We start from the raw sequence: 19,805 nt of genomic DNA, 5'->3' as shown, positions 1-19,805 counted from the left end.
ACCTGATGCCATGCCAATTCCAAAATGGTCAAGCTGCTCACTGCTTCCAAGAGCCATACAGACTGCCCTACTTTCAGGCACAAAGCCAGTCCACATTGCCATCAACCAAGTCACAGCATGCTTGACACAAACCCCATCCAAATGCTCTGTTTCCTGAAAGAGCCAGAGGTCATGCTGGCAGTATAGCCCAGAAATCCAGTATTTCCAAATGGCATGACTTTTTTTTGCTACCATTGAATTAGGAAAATCTCTCTTAAAGGAGCTGTGGCACATTGCCAGCAAACACCAAGAAGCTGTGTTAAGCTCTGTAGTTTTGTGTCTAGAATTTCCTTCCAAGCCCTCTCAGGTTTTATGTGGATTTAGATAGCCACATTGGTGCCAATTTGTTGTATGGAGACGCTTGTTTGTTCCCAGCTGCTCAGCCCCAATATAATCACACAGAAACTCTATTGATTAAATCACTGCTTGTCCCATTAGCTCTAGGTTCTGATTGGCTAACTCTGACATATTAATTTAACATATTTCTATTAATCTCTATATCACCAAAGGTTGTGACCTACCAGCAAAGTTTCACCATGTCTATCTCCAGCAGTGGCTCCATGGTGTCTCTCCTCTCTCCACATTCCTTCTCCCAGCACTCAGTCCAGTTTTTCCTGCCTACCTAGTTCTGCCCTATCAACAGGCCAAGGCTGTTTCTTTATTCATTAATCGATAAAAGCAACACATAGACAGAAAGATCTCTGACACCATATTTACTTTGTGTTTTAAGTTTGGGTATCAAGATGATAATCACTTTTTCCTTATCATGGCAAAAAAGATTTTTCCCCCTTTTTGTATTGGGTTATTTAAAGAAATAAAGCTGTGTACAATCAGTATTCACTTGCCTGCCCCCTTGTTACTATCCTATGTCTCTGTATTTCTTTTGTATCCCCGATTATCCTTCCTAGGATTTCTAATTCTTATGTCCCTATGTGGAATGTATGTACTTGTCAAGTCTGGACCCTGAGAGATGTTGCCACAATGTGTGGCTATTACAGATGTCATTCAACGTGGGATACAACAGATGGAGAAGGTATTGTACACCACAGATGAATGAGAAACCACAGGTTTATGTAAAAAAGGAGCAGTGAGATTGAAAAGTAAAGTTAGAGTATGGTGAATAACTCAGCAGTAAAATTGTAAATATTTGTAGAAATGGGGCAATGAAATAGTATTCAGCTATTTGTATATTTGCTAGGGTGTATTTTAATATCCAGAGGAGTTGGAGTGGAACAGACATAAATGCAGAGATTTCTAGAATTTGTAGCTTTTGTAGATCTCCCCCCCTGACACTTGTGGCAGAGCCATGCCATTTTCAGGCTATTCCTTGTCTTGGAGGAGTGAAAATGGTGAGCCCATGCTTTGACTGACTTTTCAAGCAGCTGTTGCCACCACTGGCCCACCAGACAATTGTGAGCCAAGGTCGCTGTTTCCCAACGGGATAGGCAAGTGACAGAGAACACAGATAGATGCCCTAACCTGGCAGTCAGCTGCAGAATGCAGCCTCAGGGAGCCAAGAGCCTGATAACAGTAATCCAATATGTAAAGGTGCTTTAAGTTCTTTTAGAAAGAAAGATGACATCTCTGATTATATTTAGATTGTTCAGATATTGGCCCCTCATATACATATACAGGACATAGATGTAGCTGCTGCTTTTTTGAAAAGTTAAGAAGTTATCTCTCAATAGAGAAATCAAGTTAAGGTAGATAAGTGAGGAGAGGTTGGATTTGGTTCATCTGATATCTATTGGCTATAAGACATTGGCCCACGATGACCAGAACTTACTTCTTGTATAAAAGGAAAAGCTTTTCTGGTCATCTGTATACTGGTGCAGATATTTTTGCTATAATGGCCAGCCAATGGCCTCCAAAGTGGCCTAAAATGGAGACTATTACACAGTTGTGTGGGATAGGTCAATCTCAAAATACTAGAAAAACTAGCAATGAACTTTACTGGAGAGATAGAGAGGATTGTGAAGGAACTTTTTGGCAACACAATGTTTGTCATTTACCTGTAAATTTCAGGGACCTAGAAATTATGACCCATATGTGGGTATATTTATGTTACCCCAACACAGTTATTGCTAATCAAAGATTCCAGGAAGGGTTTGTTTCAAATTATGGGCTGGGCAAGAATGAGAGATGGATTGATCCCATCATACTTATCATAAGTCCTCCCTGACAGGATTTTGGTATTTTCAGGAGAAGTCACTGAAAAGCATGCACTTCATGCAGACCCAATTTTTGGAAAAGTGACTAGTGGGTAAATCAGTGGTCTATAAAGGATGAAAAATGATAAGCTTCCCAGCAGATAGTTCAGGAACAACTGTAACATATTACACATTAAACCCTCTGTTTCTCTATGGAATTCTCCTGGTTTTGTGATTAAAATGAAATTAGGAAATTGGAGATTAGTACAAGATTTAAGAGAGGTTAATGCGACTATGCAGCCAAGTTGTGTGTTACAGCCTTCATTGCCTTCTTCTACAGCCAAACCAAAAGATAGTTTTAATATTAAGATTTAAAGGATAGTTTTTATGCTATATGTTTTGCACCACAAGATTGTCAAAGACTTGCAATTTGTATTCTATTAGTTAATTTTAAAGAACCAATGAGAAGATATTATTGGAGCATCTTGTTTCAAGGTATGGCAAATATTGCTACATTATGCCAGAAATTATGTTATATATGATCAGTGGCTCAGGATATATGAAGTTTCAGAGATCAATTTCCACAAGTTTATATTGTCCATGATATTGATGATATCTTGCTTTCCCATAGAAAGAGTTTTGCTTGAGACATATGGACAACTTCAGCAGAGTCTTACCCAAGCAGGGTTATTTATTGCTCCAGTAAAAGTACAAAGACACTCACCATCCCAGTATTTAGGTAATATTTTATAGTCTAAAGAAATTAAGCCTGAAGAATTGTCAATGAGGAAGGATAGCTTACGGACTGCATGATTTTCAGAGACTGTTAGGAAATATTCAGTGGCTGAGACTTTATTTTAATTCCCTATAAGAGACCTTAGACAACTAAATAAAATTCTTTTTTTTTTCCCTGGCTTTTCGAGATAGGGTTTCTCTGTGGTTTTGGAGCCTGTCCTGGAACTAGCTCTTGTAGACCAGGCTGGTCTTGAACTCACAGAGATCCGCCTGCCTCTGCCTCCCAAGTGCTGGAATTAAAGGCGTGCGCCACAACCGCCCAGCCTAAATAAAATTCTTAAAGGAAGCACTGACCCAGATTCCACCAGACACCTCATAGACACTGCTAGACAGGTACCTGAGCAGGTGGAAAATGCAGCACAGAAAGAGCAGATTGAACCCCACTCTTGCAATGTGAGTTCTGTGTCCTAAGACATAATATGGATTGGTATGGGAGTTCCTTCTGTCTGTGTGTTGCTTTTCTTGGTTAATGAATAAAGAAACTATTTTGACCTGTTGATAGGGCAGAACTTAGGTAGGCAGGGAAGAGAGAACTGAATGCTTGGAGAAGGAAAGAGTCGGGGAGATGCCATGGATCCACTGCCAGAGGTAGATATGCAGGAACTATACTGGTAGGCGACAACGTCATGGTGATACACAGATTAATGAATATGGGTTAAATTAATGTAAGAGTTAGCCAATAAGAAGTTAGAACTAATGGCCCAAGCAGTGTTTTAAATAATACAGCTTCTGTGTAATTATTAGGGTGTAAGCTAGTCGGGTGGCCAGGAAGAACAAGTAACCTCCTCCTCCAACAATTAATAAAGGGCCAAATACACAAAGCACTGCATGCTACTGAGGAAATCTGGAAAAGGGATATGTCATTCTTAAAGAAGAGAACAAAATTTTGTTATTTAGTCCCAAGAGGCCTGCTTTGAAAACATACATGCAGGTATTGTTAACAGAGTTATCAGGTTATATTTAAGAATAAATCTGTATTTGTATACATATATGCACCCAGCAACAATTACAGAAAAGTGAGGCCACAAATTTGAAGGAGAATGTATAGAGGTGTATGGGACAGTCTGAAAGAGCAAAGAGAAGGGAGAAATGTTGTAATTAAATTATAGTCTCACAAATAAAAAATGGAATAACCTATTACATACACAGACATGCAGACACACACACACATGCATGAACACATATGCACACACATTTGTGCACAAGCATATGGATGCCCCAAACACACAATCAAACATCAAAAGAGAAGACAAAGTTCCCCAAATTAGCACAGAATAGTTTGACTAGGAATATGAGAGGATTTTTCACTTAGATTATGGATGGTGATTTTTTACAAATATATAATATTTATTTATTTATAATGAGTAAAATATTTTTTTAAAAAATGAGGTCCCCAGAGAAACTGTAGTAGAGTTTATATTCTGTTTGTTACCAACATGCAAACATGGGTTCACATCTGATACCACATTGTATGTTCATACATACATACACATGCACACACACAGCACAACACATGTATGCACATGTGCATACACACAAAGAAGAAAGTTATCAAAGTTAACATAGATAGTGATTGTAAGGATGGGTGGATTTTAGATTATGTTATGGAGGATGGATTTGTACAAACACAGAATATTTTCATCTTTGAATTATATAAGTTATTATGCAGAAATGAAGGCACCAGACAAATGTTAGCAGAGTTTATTCTCTGGATGTCACCTACATGAACACATATGAGCCTTCTCCACATGAAAACTACTGGGCATACATATACACACAAACACATACACACAGATCATGTGTGCAGGAGAGAGATAAGTTAAAATACATATTGAATTTGACAGTTTCTTTTTCTAAAACACCTCTTAAATTATTTTTTTCCATTATGGCTGTTTCGGACATTCCATTCTCACTGGGTATTTTGACTAACTTGGGCTCGACAGCACCATTCATATCTTTATTGCAAGCACTATTGTTATAACACTTGAATAGTCATAAAGTTCTAATCCAGGGTGATGGCTCATGCATATAATCAAGACCTTCGGGGTAACTGACACTGGCACAGAGTCAGCACCAATCAGAATGAACCAGTACAAAATGGACAATTTCTGGTCAATAGCCAGTTTCTAGGTCCAAGCAGCCTGATATGCTCATCCTTTAGGTGAAAATAGCTTGTTTTGTCTGTTCTCAATTATAGTCAGAGCCCAGGTTATATGATATTTTCTCCTGACTTTTTCCTGTCAGTTTCCCTGCAACAGATAGGGAGATGAGAGAGAAACAAAATAGCCACTTTTGATGGAAAGCTTGCAAGTTACAATAGGCTTTTGATTTCTATACCTAGGATTGAGTGCTCCCTCTCTCTCTGTTAAATGTTCCAAATCCATTCTGTATTTGATTGTACACACTACCACTCACAGGCAAACTTCACACAGGGCTTTTGTCAGTCAGACTCCTGGCTGCAGTACACCCTTCAGCTGGTTTTAGGTTCTAGTCAGATCTTCCCAACAACCTACCTACAAGTGAAGGAGAGCTGCTTCTGAGACCTGAAAGGAGACACAACCAGTGGAAATGTAGTCGGTACTGTGGGGTGGCATGTTGGGCTTGCCCCTATTTCTTCTCTGAGTGATTTTATAGTATTTTATCTGTTGGAAATTTATTCCCACATCTGTATTTAATCCTCAGGCTGATTTTCTTTTAGAATACATCATTTTTACCTATTATTGGATTCTCGCTTTATCTGAAACTGGGTGATTTAACTCAATATCAATATCCAACGGAGAGAGGGACCTCTTGCTTTTCACACAGTTTTTATGCACCTACTATGTGTAGAATTGATTATTGTGTATAGTTCTCACCCTGACACCCTGAGACTATGAAACTTAGAGCTAGAACATTTGCTGATATCCCTCTTTGTCAAGTAGGTTATTTTTCATTGATGATTGTATTTCATAAAGTATATTACTATTTCTGTTTTCCCTCACCCAAATCCTGCTAGGTACCCCATGCTTACCATCCACCTACCCAATCTACATTGTCTGTCATTCTTTATAATATAAGGCATACTACTACTACTATGATTAATACTCCTTACAACAACACTATTTATAATAAATTTTAATAGAGAAACCAGGTTAGAATGAAAGAAGTAAATAAACAATCAGGAGATAAATAGCCAAAGAAAAGCTACAAGAATCACATAGATATGATACAAACAAGATTTTAATCATAGTAATCTTATAAAAATATAAACTGCAAACCGTTAATACATAGACAAGGGCACTGCAAGGTTAAATTAAAAGCCCCGATAAAGCGCTATGAGACAAATAACCTCTAAAAATGCCATTGAGTACTTTTTGTGGAGCCATTTACTTGAGGGCCCTGCCCTTAAGAGGGATTTGTATATGCAGGGTGACTTCAATGGTGAAATTTAACTTTTGATGTACTTTGATTATCAATTAGTCATAGCTTCTGATTTAGAGATGGGGGCCTGTTCTGACACTCTTTTCCCTGGTACCCAATGAACACCTCTAAGGGAGAAGAGAACGATAACAATGACATCCCACCTCATTACCTTTCTACTACTGTCATGACTCTCACATATTCTATTTTCCAAGTTAGGTTCTGTTGTCAGGTGCCTATTGTTACCACTGTGCAGCAAATCAATCTGTTCACTCCTGCTCTCTGTTCCCTGTATTATTTGAGATTGAATGTTTAAGAGGCCGGTTCACACTCTCAAGGAAAGAACATTTCACCAAAATATCCTTTCTCTTTTATTTGTGATTATGATTTTATTATATTTCCTCTTTCCTTTTTATTTATACCCTTCTAATTATAAATTAACACTCTTTTTCTAATACATGTTCTATTTTTCACTGTTGATATTGTATATATATATATATATATATATATATATATATATATATATATATATAAAATATAAGCTATTCTTTCTATATAATATTGCTTGTAACTTTCTTTTCAGGGGTGATTGTTTAGACTTGTAATTCTCATTTCACATCTAACATGAAGCAGTCAACAGCTGTTTTCACCTGTCACTTCAGGGAGGTAATTCTATAATTTAATGAAGCTAAATTAATTTGAGTTGCTTCTTGAAATCATGAATCATATTTCTTACATATCATCCTGTGGCTATGTACACCCTATGCCATTTATTCTTCATCTTCCTAATGCAGCAACACTTTAATACAGTTTTCTATGTTGTGTTGACCCCCAATCATAAAACTGTTTGTGTTGCCACTGCATAACTGTTATTCTGCTACTGCAATTAATCATGATGTCAATGTCTGTGTTTCCTCGTGGCCTTAGATGACACTAGTGACAGAGTGGTTTGCTTCCGAAGGGGTGAAGACCGAAAGATTGAGCACCATGGTCTTACGTAAATTTTATTTGATTTTTTTGTGTTTCCTTTTTTTTATTGAAAAAAATTTCTGCCTCCTCCCAGCCTCCCATTTCCCTCCCCCTCCCCCTACTCTTCTTCCTCTCCCCCCACTCTTCTCCCCCTCCCTCTCCAGTCCAAAGAGCTGTCAGGGTTCCCTGCCCTGTGGGAAGTCCAAGGTCCTCCCCCCTCCATCCAGGTCTAGGAAGGTGAGCATCCAAACTGGCTAGGCTCCCACAAAGCCAGTATATGCAGTAGGGTCAAAACTCAGTGCCATTGTCCTTGGCTTCTCATCAGCCCTCATTGTCCGCCATGTTCAGAGAGTCCGGTTTTATCCCATGCTTTTTCAGTCCCAGTCCAGCTGGCCTTGGTGAGCTCCCAATAGATCAGCCTCACTGTCTCAGTGAGTGGGTGCACCCCTCGTGGTCCTGACTTCCTTGCTCATGTTCTCCCTCCTTCTGCCCCTCATTTGGAACTTGGGAGCTCAGTCCAATGATCCAGTGTGGGTCTCTGTCTCTATCTCCATCTATTGCCAGATAAAAGTTCTATGGTGATATGCAAGATATTCATCAGTGTGGCTATAGGATAAGGCCAGTTCAGGCACCCTCTCCTCTGCTGCCCAAGGAAAAAGCTGGGGATATCTCCTCGGACACCTGGGAACTCCTCGAGTGTCAAGTCTCTTGCCAACATTACAATGGCTCCCTTAATTAAGATATATACTTCCCTGCTCCCTCATTCACCTTTCCTCCATCCCAACCATCCCATTCCCTCAAGCTCTCCCCATCCTCCCCTTCTCCCTTCTCTCTCCCCATCTCCCCTTATCCCCACCCCACCCCACCCCTGTACTTTCAACTCCTGTCCGGCAATCTTGTCCATTTTCAATATCCAGGAGGATAACTATATGTTATTCTTTGGGTTCACCTTATTTAGCCTCTCTAGAATCACGAATTATAGGCTCAATGCAGAATTCATTTATATTTCTGACAAATTATCCTGCATCTATGTACACCCTATGCCATTTGTTCTTCATCTTCCTAATGCAGCAACACTTTAAAATAGTTTTCTATGTTGTGTTAACCCCCAATCATAAAACTGTTTGTGCTGCCACTGTATAACTCTTATTCTGCTACTGCAATTAATTATAATGTCAATGTCTGTGTTTCCTCGTGGTCTTAGGTGACACTAGCGACAGAGTGGTTTACTTGCAAAGGGGTTAAGACCGAAAGATTGAGCACCATGGTCTTATGTAAATTTTATATTTTTTCGTGTTTCCTTTCTTATGGAATATTTTAAGAGGGTAAGAATTCAGGTTCAGGATAATTGTAAAGTGACACACATTAGTAATATCTCAGCAAATGAAACAACAATGAAAATATTTCTTTACTTATAGACCTCTCAGTAAGAAACTCACATGACTCAAAGTTAATGGAATAACAGATTGAATACACAGCAGGGAATGTTGAAGTTATAATTAGATGTAGATACTCATACAGCTAATAATTAGGTAAATAGGTGCAGAAGAGGAGGTGACCATAGTGGAGTCACTTTCTTTTTATCATGCATACATGTTTTTTTTTTTTTTTTTTTTTTTTTTCGAGACAGGGTTTCTCTGTAGCTTTTTGGTGCCTGTCCTGGAACTAGCTCTTGTAGACCAGGCTGGCCTCGAACTCACAGAGATCCGCCTGCCTCTGCCTCCCGAGTGCTGGAAAAACTTCTGCTTCCCTTTCATCATCAGTTCAGAGTGAACGAATGACAGCCTGAGAGACACATGACTTCCAGGTCCATTAGTGTCCCCAGTGGTAGTAAGTGAAGGAGAACAAGGGAAGTCTCTGTGTAGTTGCTCAGGCTACTAATGGACTCCTCTCTTCCTTCATGGATTTCTGCACCTCCTTTTTGATTTCTATAGCAGCTTTACATGACAGAAAGCAAAGAAGAGAACAGTCTGAACAGAATAGACTGTTTATTTCAAACAGCAATGCAAAGAGAGTCTGTTTGGAAAGGATTACCTACCATGGTCTGAGTCTAGCATAGTTTGTTCAAGGTGTATACAACAATCCTCACCCAGAATTTTAGAAGTCTTATAATGAAGTTTATATACATGATTGAAAGTCACGCAGAAGAAATTGGTTGTGCCCTTGACTATATAACCATCATCCCAAAAGCCCCTATCTGAGAGAACTCTTTCTCAATGGCTCATAGAGTTGGAATCCCCTGTCAGTCTCTTAAGTTCAATGAAAGTGAGAATCACAGGATGAATGTATTAAGCATGAGTCAGTGACTTTGATCACATCTGTGTTGAGGTTTCCCATGGAGAATTCAGGGAGAAGTAGATGGGAATGGAGTTGAAGGAAAAGCAGTAATCTTTCTGGTTAGGAAAGAAAAGTTAGTTTTCATTCTGGATATACTTGGTAATGAGCCATATGGATAGTCATGCCAATGCTGAATCCTTTCTTATCCTGAGTTTGTATCCTTGGCCCATGTACTATCATAGCCTAGTACAGGAATCTGAGGTTATACTTGCTGTGGGAGTTGGACACTTGGGGAAGGCTGCTCATTTGTTTTCCGGCCATCCAGACTCCTGAAATAATCACATAGAAATCTGTATTAATTGCCATGCTGTATGACCAATATCTTAAGCATATTTCTACCTAGTCCTTACCTCTTAAATCAACACATTTCTATTAATATGTGTATACAATAAGGTCATGGCCTCCCAAAAAATTTCCAAAGTCTGTCTCCTCCTGAGGAAGCTAAATGGCATCCCGATTCTACCTATTCTTTCCTCCTCTATCTATTTGGAATCCCCACGTTGCCCTATTCTGCTAAGCCACTAGCCAAAAAAGCTTTATTCATTAAATAATAAAAGCAAAACACAGACAGAAGCACTTCCCACACAGTTTTCCCTTTATGTTTAAATAAAAAGGAAGGTTTTAACTTTAACATTGTAAAATTTTATATATATTATATATACTTGTATATAATATATAAATAAATAAAACAATACAGGTATTAAGCAAGAATTACAGTTATATAATTGATCTTAAATTTGTATCAGTGAACTAAGATCCATACCAATACAATTCTCTATAGCATACACTTGTTTAAATTTATCTGGTCTCTTCTAATCAGATTGGTTACTATTCCAATTGTCATCAGAGAACATTCATCAAGGAATAGATGGAATTAGATGAAGAGATCCACAGCCAAACACCCTGCCAATCACCAGAGCCCTGTTGAAGAGAGAGAGGAAAGAATGCATGAGTCAGGAGTCAAGGTCAGGACAAGGGAACCCACAGAGACAGTGGGCCTGAGTTCATTGGAGTCCATGATCTCTGGGTTAATGGCTAGGGATCCCACATGGGACTGACCTAGGCTCTCTGTATATGTGTGGCAGTTATGAGATCAGGGTCTGTCCCTGGTGCTTGAGCTGGTTTTGGGGAGCCCTATCCCAAAGCTTGTTTGCCTTGCCCAACCTCAATACTTGGTCCTGCCTCAACTTGTTATGCCATGCTTTGTTGACTCTCATGCGAGGCCTGCCCTTTTTGGAAAGGAGATAGAGGGGAGTATTTGGGGGATACTAGAAGGCAGGTGTTGCGAGGGGATGGGAACAGTGGAGTGTGTGGAAACTGTGGTCTGTATATTACAGTTTCACAGAAGGCATCTAGCATAAATCAATAGAGGTGAAGACAATCAAGTATATCCTTTGTCAGTGGATATTATGCCTCTAGACTAATCAATGTTTTATTTTCTTCTGTGAACAGAAAATTAAATTGTTGGGATGATTTGCATAATTAGGACCTCTACCAGCATTCAGATATCATGAATTGCAGATAGTATTTGGCACTAAGATCTGAGAAGGAAACAGTGCCACTGTGGTATTACAGAAAATAAACCTAACTAATACTGTAGCACTAGAGTACATGATCTCACTGGACTTTTAACATAGGTAGAGTAGAGCAAAAGGAGTCAGGTTCACCAACAGTTGAAATGAAGGAATTTGCTGTATAAGAGTTAGTAATTCCTGTCCATAGTGATATATGGAAGAAATAATTGGTGCTGACAGATTGATTCTATGTTAAACATTGATTATTATTTGACTTAATAGCTCCTTGGCTTTGAAATCTTGATATCACTTGAACTTGACGCTTGTTCAGAACAGATGACATTTGGTGTCCCAAGTGCTTTACCATGGTTATTTTTAAAGTCATACTATTTAATATAGTGCATTGGCTCAGAAATTTACACTATTGATTACATAGAATGAATATTCTTGTGGTCGTTAAATTTTTTTTAATGGATTTCTCTTCCCTTTAAGGTAAAATATTCCTGGGTCAGAATTTGGCTCAGTCAGTAGCATTCATACTTTGAAATTATGAACATCTGAGTTTATTTCTGGAACACACAGGTAAAAATCCAGAAAGAGTATTCTGGGCATGTGATCCCAGGGAATGAATGACAGTGACAGGTCTTTGAGTTTTGCAATATTTACAAACTGGGTTATTTGGTGAATTTTAGTGAATGTAACTGTTTCAAGTGAACCTGAACATAGGATATATTTGCATCAAAATAGTATTTTTTGAATGTAATTGCAAAGTTGCCCACATGAGCTCCAAACAGTTAAAACTGCATATACATGATTTGTATCAGCTCAAGTTAGCAAAAATCTCAGGATGGCTGTAATAGGAAGTAATGAAATCTTACTCCTATTTTAGTAGTCATTGGCAATTGACAAACTGCTGAAGAAGGATTAATTCATTTTTTTTCAGTTATTTTTGATCTCAGAAAATGTCCAGCTTTCAGGGGAGTTCCACACATCCATGAAGACACAGGCAGCCCCAAAAGAACTCAGTTTCTATGAAGAAATGAGGGAGCCTGGTCTCCATAACCCTATATTTTGACTGGTTATTATTTTCTGAAATAATCTCTCTGTTACAATGGAGAATTTCTTCATTATGAAGGAAGCCACCATTTTTCCGTGTATGAGGATAAAGTTTTAGAAGTTGTTACATTAATAATCTATGGATGTCACTTCTCTTCCCTTAACTATAAGTTCATCCTCACTGAGTATATCTAGATTTCTAATAGCAAGTATTGTCTCCCTGTTTTTGAGCAGAACATGAGCACAAATAGAGGTGCATTGGATACTACCCAGATATGTGTGTTAGTACTGAAAACTTAAGGTTATTGTGCCATGCTGTCCATTGAAGTGGTTCATAGCCATCATAGCCATTTAGGATATGAGATTCTCTTTCTCCTTCAGAAGCTTGCACAATCATAATGGCTGCATCTACAAAACACTTCACACCTAGTGCTCATGGTACATTGCAGTGCACTGGGCAGAAAAGTTGTGAGGAACCAGGTGATCAGGGAGAATGCTATGATATTGTGTGTCCCGTAATGTCAGAAGCTCCACCTATAAACTTTCCACAATATGACCATAGGAAAATGAGATAAATAAGGATGACAGCAATGAACTGCTAAACAGAACAAAGAAAAGTCCACTAGGTCTCAACTGAACACAAACAACTTTAGGCAATTGAGGAAAGCTGGAAATGGAAAATTTGGCCTTTTGCAGGAAAGAGCACAATTATTTGTCTTCTACCAAAAATCCAGCTTTGAAAACATACATGCAGGTAGCATTAGACTTACTGATCAGTTTATATTTAATAACATATATGTATATATATATGCAAAAACAATTAGTGGAAAAGAGGCTATGAATTTGAAAAACAAGCATTAAGTGGTATATGGGAGGGTTTGAAGACAGGAACAAATATATGTTGTAATTAAATTATAATCACAAAAATAAAAATAGAGAAAACAGCCAAACACTTGCATACACAAATGCACACAGACACATACATAAGCACAAGTACTGACAGATACACATGCAAACATATACACACACAAATAAAAGAAAGAGTTCTTCAAGTTAAAACACAATAGTGATGTTAGAGATAGGGAAGAATTATAGATTATGTTATGAATGGTGGGCTTTAGATATACATAATATTTGCATATTTATATTAAATAAAACATTCTAAAGAAATAAAGGCAACAGAGAAAACAGTTGAGTCTGTTTCTGTATATTACCTTTATGCACATTTGTGCTCTTTCCTCAGTTTATAACTTCATGTGAACACACAAGCACCTAGAAAAATAAACACACACATACACATACATACAGATATATTTGAAAATTTTTTCATAGTACATCTTAAGTAATTTCTTGATGTCCATGCTCATAGGGTACATTGATTGACCAAGGGTAGAACTCAATATTTCTTTCTTTAATCTAATCCTCATTTTGTAGGTCACTCTAATAGTTCCAATTTTATGTGATGGCTCATGTGTACATTTATAGCAGTTATGGAAATCGACATAGGCAGATAGCAAATATTCAGCAGCAAGCTGTACTCGGCTGCCCAGAGTCACATTCAGAAGGTCTCATACAAAAATCCAGGCCTTCTTATAGGAGGCCAGGATCTATTCCCAAGGAACCAGGTACATGCTCACGCTCCAGAAACCCCTGATTGTTTTCCTCTGTTAGCAATTGGAGCCAGATGTCATGTTAAATTACATTTTTTCTGCCTTTCTAGTTTTAGTTTCCCTGTTTCTGTGGTAACATACAGGGAGGGGAGAGATATATGCAATAGTAGCTCAGATGAAAATCTCCATAGTTACAGCGGGCCCTTGATTTCCATTGGTAGCTTTGAGATCTGTCTCTTGATTGGCTCAAATCCATTCTCTAGATGATATCACACAGTTAGCCAATCCGAGGCAAACAGAGATAATATCAGTCCCTTCACAAAGGAATTTTTTCAGTCAGGCTCCTGGCTGGAGTCCAGCTCTCAGCTGGATCCTGGTTCTAGCCAGGACCTGACTATAACATACTGGTCAGTGAAGGAGGATTGCTCCTGAAACCTGACAGGAGACAGAGCCAATTGAAATCCAGCATAGGCAGGTACTTTCTAATATTTCCCACGTGCTGACTGTGTCACCTGCTCCTTTTTTCTGTGCAGGAAATGTGTTCCTGCTTCTTAAGCATTAATGTCATACAGCTTTGGATTTTGGCTTTATCTACAATGCATAGAATTCCTCTCCACTTTCAGTATCTAACCAAGACAGGAGACCTACTTGCTGCTCCTTACACTCCCTTAATGTACCTACTGTGTGAATAATTTTCTTTAAGTACACCTCTTATATGGAAACATGAAACTCTGACAGCTAGTAGCTGAAACATTTGCTGACACTATGTTTTATTTGCATGTGGTCTTTTCCTTGTGTTGGACCCTAGAGTCCAGTTTCCAGGGAGGAGTCACCCCAAGAATACACTCTCACACCACAGTTGATGTAAAAGCAAAAGGATTTTAATTCCACCATAGCAGGGTCACTGAGCATCAATGCCAAGGACCCCAAATGCCTGTCACAAGCCACTTTTAAAGCAAAAAGTCATAGAAACAAGGAGGGGGGGGAACTTGAGGGTTGTTTTCCAACTATTAGGATTGGCTTATTCAGGGGGCTTCTAATAACAAGTGGTCTGAGCCAGGGCTGGAGAGAATTTTCCAGATCAGGTGAGGTAACAGGGAACATTTGGGGGTCTCATTCTAACACTTTTTCAGGGACAGAGTCAAAACATTTATGGACATCTGTGGGTTATCTTGTCCCAATCCTAGGAACAGACCTCTATTTGGAGAACATCCACAAGGACATTGCGAGATGGAAATTTCCCAACATTTCAGTATGTGCATGTATAGTTGTTAGATTCCCGTGGGGGGGGGGCACTAAGGCACTAAGGCTGAGAGGACTCAGAATTAGCCTCAGAATTGTCTTAAAGTTCTACATTTCCTCCTCTTATTTGACTGAATCCCAATCCTGGGATTTTTGGAGATCTCTTTTAAGAGGCTGGTACTGGTGTGTGAGCACTAAAGCTTGATTAATGCTAAGTTACTCGTGAATGAACATCTGGAGTTGATTAAAAATACAAGGGCCAAAAGTTAAGAGGAGTAGCAGGATGAGTAAGGGACCAGTGATAGTGGAGATGAGGGTTGTGAGCCAGGGGGAATGGTTTATCGATACCTCAAACTAACCTGGTTGTGCCTCTCTATCTCCATTGTCTCTTGTATAATCTGTCTCTAAGTTTGGCCATAGAATCTTTATCAACCCAGGAATGATCTACATAAAAGCAGCATTGCTCCTTTAAGGCAGCACAGAGCCCGCCTTTTTTAAGGAACAACAGATCTATTCCACGCCTATTCTGTAACACAACTTTGGAGAGTGAGGTCATTGATTCCTCGAGCTTATAAAAAGACTGTTGTAAGGCTCTTAAGTCTTCATTCATGGCTGTTCTTAATTCGCTAAAGTATTGAGGAGTCTGCACCAGAGCGGCGGTACCGGTGCCAACACCGGCTGCCACTCCAAGGCCTAAGATTACTGCTAGGGTCAGGGAGATGGGCTCCTGCCAATAGCAGCTTGGGTGTTTGTCAAATTCATCCTCAAAACTGGAGGCACTATGATAATAATTTCTGGGGACTAATTGAACCATTACACAGAAATCAGAAGCATCATTAAAGACAGTAGTAGAGATACAGGGAGTTAACCCAGTGCTTCAGGCCCACCATAAGTCAATGGAGGGTACCAGATACCTGTTTACTGCCGTTCTGGGGCTCCGGAGAGTTTGGTTACACTGGTGTTGATATTGTGGGGCCCCAGACATAGGCCCTTTCCCGATACTTCTGTCAAGGTTAACTTTTTCTGTTGCCCTCAACTACAGGATGTATGAGAGGTGGTACTGTTGAAGATGCCAGATGAGGCTATTCCCTTGTAATAGGGAGTCCTGCTGACAGGCATAGCCATCAAGATTGTGTCAAGCTGGAATCAGTACTATTTAGCAAAGAAAAAGATCCTTACAAAAGGTTGAATAGTCGTTGGCTTGTGTTGGGAGGCACCGACAGAGAAGCAGGGAGAGAGAGTAGTCCAGCCTGCAGCAGCAGGGATAGAAGGGTTTTTGAAACCTCGTATAATGTCTAGGGCCCTTTTAGGGGGGCTAGTCTGGCCAGGGCTAGCTGGCCCTGGTCAATAATACTTGGTTGGGTCCTACTGGTTGGCATGGAGGAATCTCTACCTTTAGTTTAATGGTGAAGGTAGCACCTAAATCTTGTTTATGTACCCTGTCTGGGAAATACCATAGCATGCCCCAAGTCCTTCCTGACACCCATGGAGACTGTCCTGCTGCTTGCTCCTGGGAAGTAAAAGTGATATTTAAAGGTAGACAAGTGGGGGAGATGCCACAGGTCCCTGTGCTCTTCATGGAACATTGCTTTGGGGAAGTATAATTTTTGCGGACAGTTATCCAGTCCCAAGAAGAACTAGGTTTCCAATAAGCATCCCCAGTAGTTTCACATCCCCAGGCACCACAGTATAGGTAGTGTAAACCCCCCACAACATTGAGTTGCAGCCTGATTTCAACCATCTCAGAAGCAGACATAAAAATCTAGTTTTCCCAAGTGGCATCTGTGTTCTGGACCCCAGCACCCGAATTTTCCTTCAGGGGAAAATCTTCCGCCAGCCTCCAGGGCAGCTGTTGGGGATATGCACCTCAGATAGCTCAGTAGTCTAGCCCTGCTACTATTTGAGAGAAATCAGGGGTCAGGGCAGGCCACCATGGGCCTGGGGGCGCTATTTTGGAGGTGGTTCATATCACTTCTCTGGTCTGTGAGGAAACCTGCCAAGTCAATTTCTAGGGAACATGGGGATTGCTCTAGATGGGCAGGGGTATCAAAGCAAAGGCTAGCAAAACCACAGCATTAGGCTGTTTTGACAAGTCTTAACTTTCGGGGATTTTGAGTGCACTGAAGCTTCCATTTGGAAAGTTCTTGGTCATCGTCCTCCAGAAGTGCTGGCTTAGTGTGGATCCAAGCTGCAATGCCATCCACTTTGAGGGTGGTGGTATTGTAAGAAGCATGGTGTAAGGACCCTTCCAGCGAGGTTCAAGGCCCTGGGGCATACACTGAATTGTCAACCTGGAATGGGTGCGAGACTTCCAAGTGTCCGGACCGGTAGGCAGCGGCCAGGGGCTTCCACACCTGGGCTTGGATGATCTGGAGGGCCTTCAACTGCACCTGCAGATCGGGTTTGTGAGTAGATGGGTCAGGAGGGACTCTTAAGAAGGCTAAGGGGGGATGCCCCCCATATAGGATCTCATAGGGGGTAAATCCAAGCTGAGATGGGGTGTTCCACACACGGAACAGGGCTAGGGCGAGGAGCTGTACCCAGTCTTTAGCACCAATTTCCAAGTCTAATTTTGTCAGGGTTTCTTTTATGGTTCTATTCATCCTTGCAACCTGTCCTGAACTCTGGGGTCTGTATGCACAGTGTAATTTCCAATTGATCCCCAGTGTCTTGGCCACACCGTGATTAGCTAGGATACAAAGGCTGGGCCATTGTCAGACCCAATTACCTTGGGCAGGCCAAACCAGGTAAAAATATCTTCTAGTATCTTCTTTACAACCAATCGAGCCATCTCTTGTTTGGTGGGAAAAGCTTCTGTCCATCCAGAGAAGGTGTCTATAAAAACTAGGAGATATTTATTACCATATTTTCCCGGTTTTATCTTGGTGAAGTCCACTTCCCAATGAGTACCGGGTCAGTCTCTCCTTATTCTTATGCCCTCCGGGGTATTCTGATGCACTGAATTTACCTTGGCACAGGGACACAAGTTGACGTCACCTGCTGTATGAGAGAATTAAGACCTGGAATATAAAAATCTGTCTTTTTTAAAAAGAGATTTAATCTTTTTGTGTCCCAAATGAGTCCATCGATGCATTTGGGTGACCAGCTCAAGGGCATCTTTCTTGGGCAACACGATTTTTTCCTGATACTTCCAAGCTTTTTGTTGTTCATCAAAGTCTGCATTAAGTTTGTGGATACTCTCTAGATCCTCGGTGGAATATTGGAATTAATCTTCTGTGGAAGGGGGTGCCTCTTCTAGGGTTAATATTTCTGAATTCAGCATGGCCTTTTTAGTCATCTCATCAGCCATCTGGTTTCCCTTGGCAATGGCATCATTGCCCTTCTGATGTCCTGGGCAATGAATAATGCTCACCTTTTCTGGTAGGAAGAGGGCCCTTAATAATGCCAGGATTTAAGTCTTATTTTTAATCTCTTTTCCAGCTGAGGTTAGCAATCCCCACCTTTTAATTTTTTCCGTGGACATGGGCCATTGCAAATGCATAACAGCTTTCTGTATACATGCTTACTTTTTATCCTTTTGCTATCTCTCAGGCCTTGGTAAGGGCTATCATCTCTGTGTTTTGAGTGGGGGTCCCTGGTGGCAGTGCCTGTGCCCATATGGTAGTTTGTACATCTACCACCGCCGCCCCCACCCTGCGCTCACCTTCTTTGAAGAAACTGGTATCATCTGTGAACCAGGTATGCTCCACATCAGGAAGCTGGAAGTCAGTCAAATATCCCCTGGTCCCGTGGTATTGGGCCAATATTTGATGGCAGTCATGAGGTACCCAAACAGTGGGTTCTGGACTGGGGATCAGGGTGGCAGGGTTCAGTGACGTCGCATTCCCGAAGGTGATACATTCGGGGTTAAGCAATAGGATACATTGCTTGACCAGAGGTAGAACTCCCATTTTTTTTTAATCTAATCATTGATTTGTAGGTTACTCTAGTAGTCCCAATACCATGTGATGGCTCATGTGTACATTCATAGCAGTTATGGAAATCGACATAAGCAGATAGCAAATATTCAGCAGCAAGCTGCACTTGGCTGCCCAGAGTCACATTCAGAAGGGCTCATACAGAAATGCAGGCTTTCTTATAGGAAGCCAGGATCGATTCCCAAGGAGCCAGGTACATGCTCACACTCCAGGAACTATTGATTGTTTTCCTCTGTTAGCAATTGGAGCCAGATTTCATGCTAAATTACATTTTTTTGTCTTTCTAGTTTCAGTTCCCCTGTTTCTGTGGTAACAACAGGGAGGGGGAGAGATAGATGAAATTGCAGCTCAGATGAAATCTCCATAGTTACAGCAGACCCTTGATTTCCATTGGTAGCTTTGAGATCTGTCTTTTGATTGGCTCAAATCTACTCTCTAGATGACTGCACATAGTCAGCCAATCCGAGGCAACTGGAGCTAATATTCGTCCCTTCACAAAGGGATTTTGTCAGTCAGGCTCCTGGCTGGAGTCCAGCTCTCAGCTGGTTCCTGGTTCTAGCCAGGACCTGACTATAACCTACTAGTCACTGAAGGAGGATTGCTCCTGAAACTTGCCAGGAGACAGAGCCAGTTGAGATCCAGCATAGGCAGGTAATTTCTAATATTTCCCACATGGTGACTGAGTCACCTTTTTTTTTTGGTGCAGTAAATGTGTTCCTCCTTCCTAAGCCGCTGTGTCCCCTTTCAGATACATCA

The sequence above is a fragment of the Chionomys nivalis genome, chromosome 23 (assembly GCF_950005125.1).
Source record: "Chionomys nivalis chromosome 23, mChiNiv1.1, whole genome shotgun sequence".
NCBI lineage: Eukaryota > Metazoa > Chordata > Mammalia > Rodentia > Cricetidae > Chionomys > Chionomys nivalis.
Note: the sequence above shows the minus strand (reverse complement) of the source record.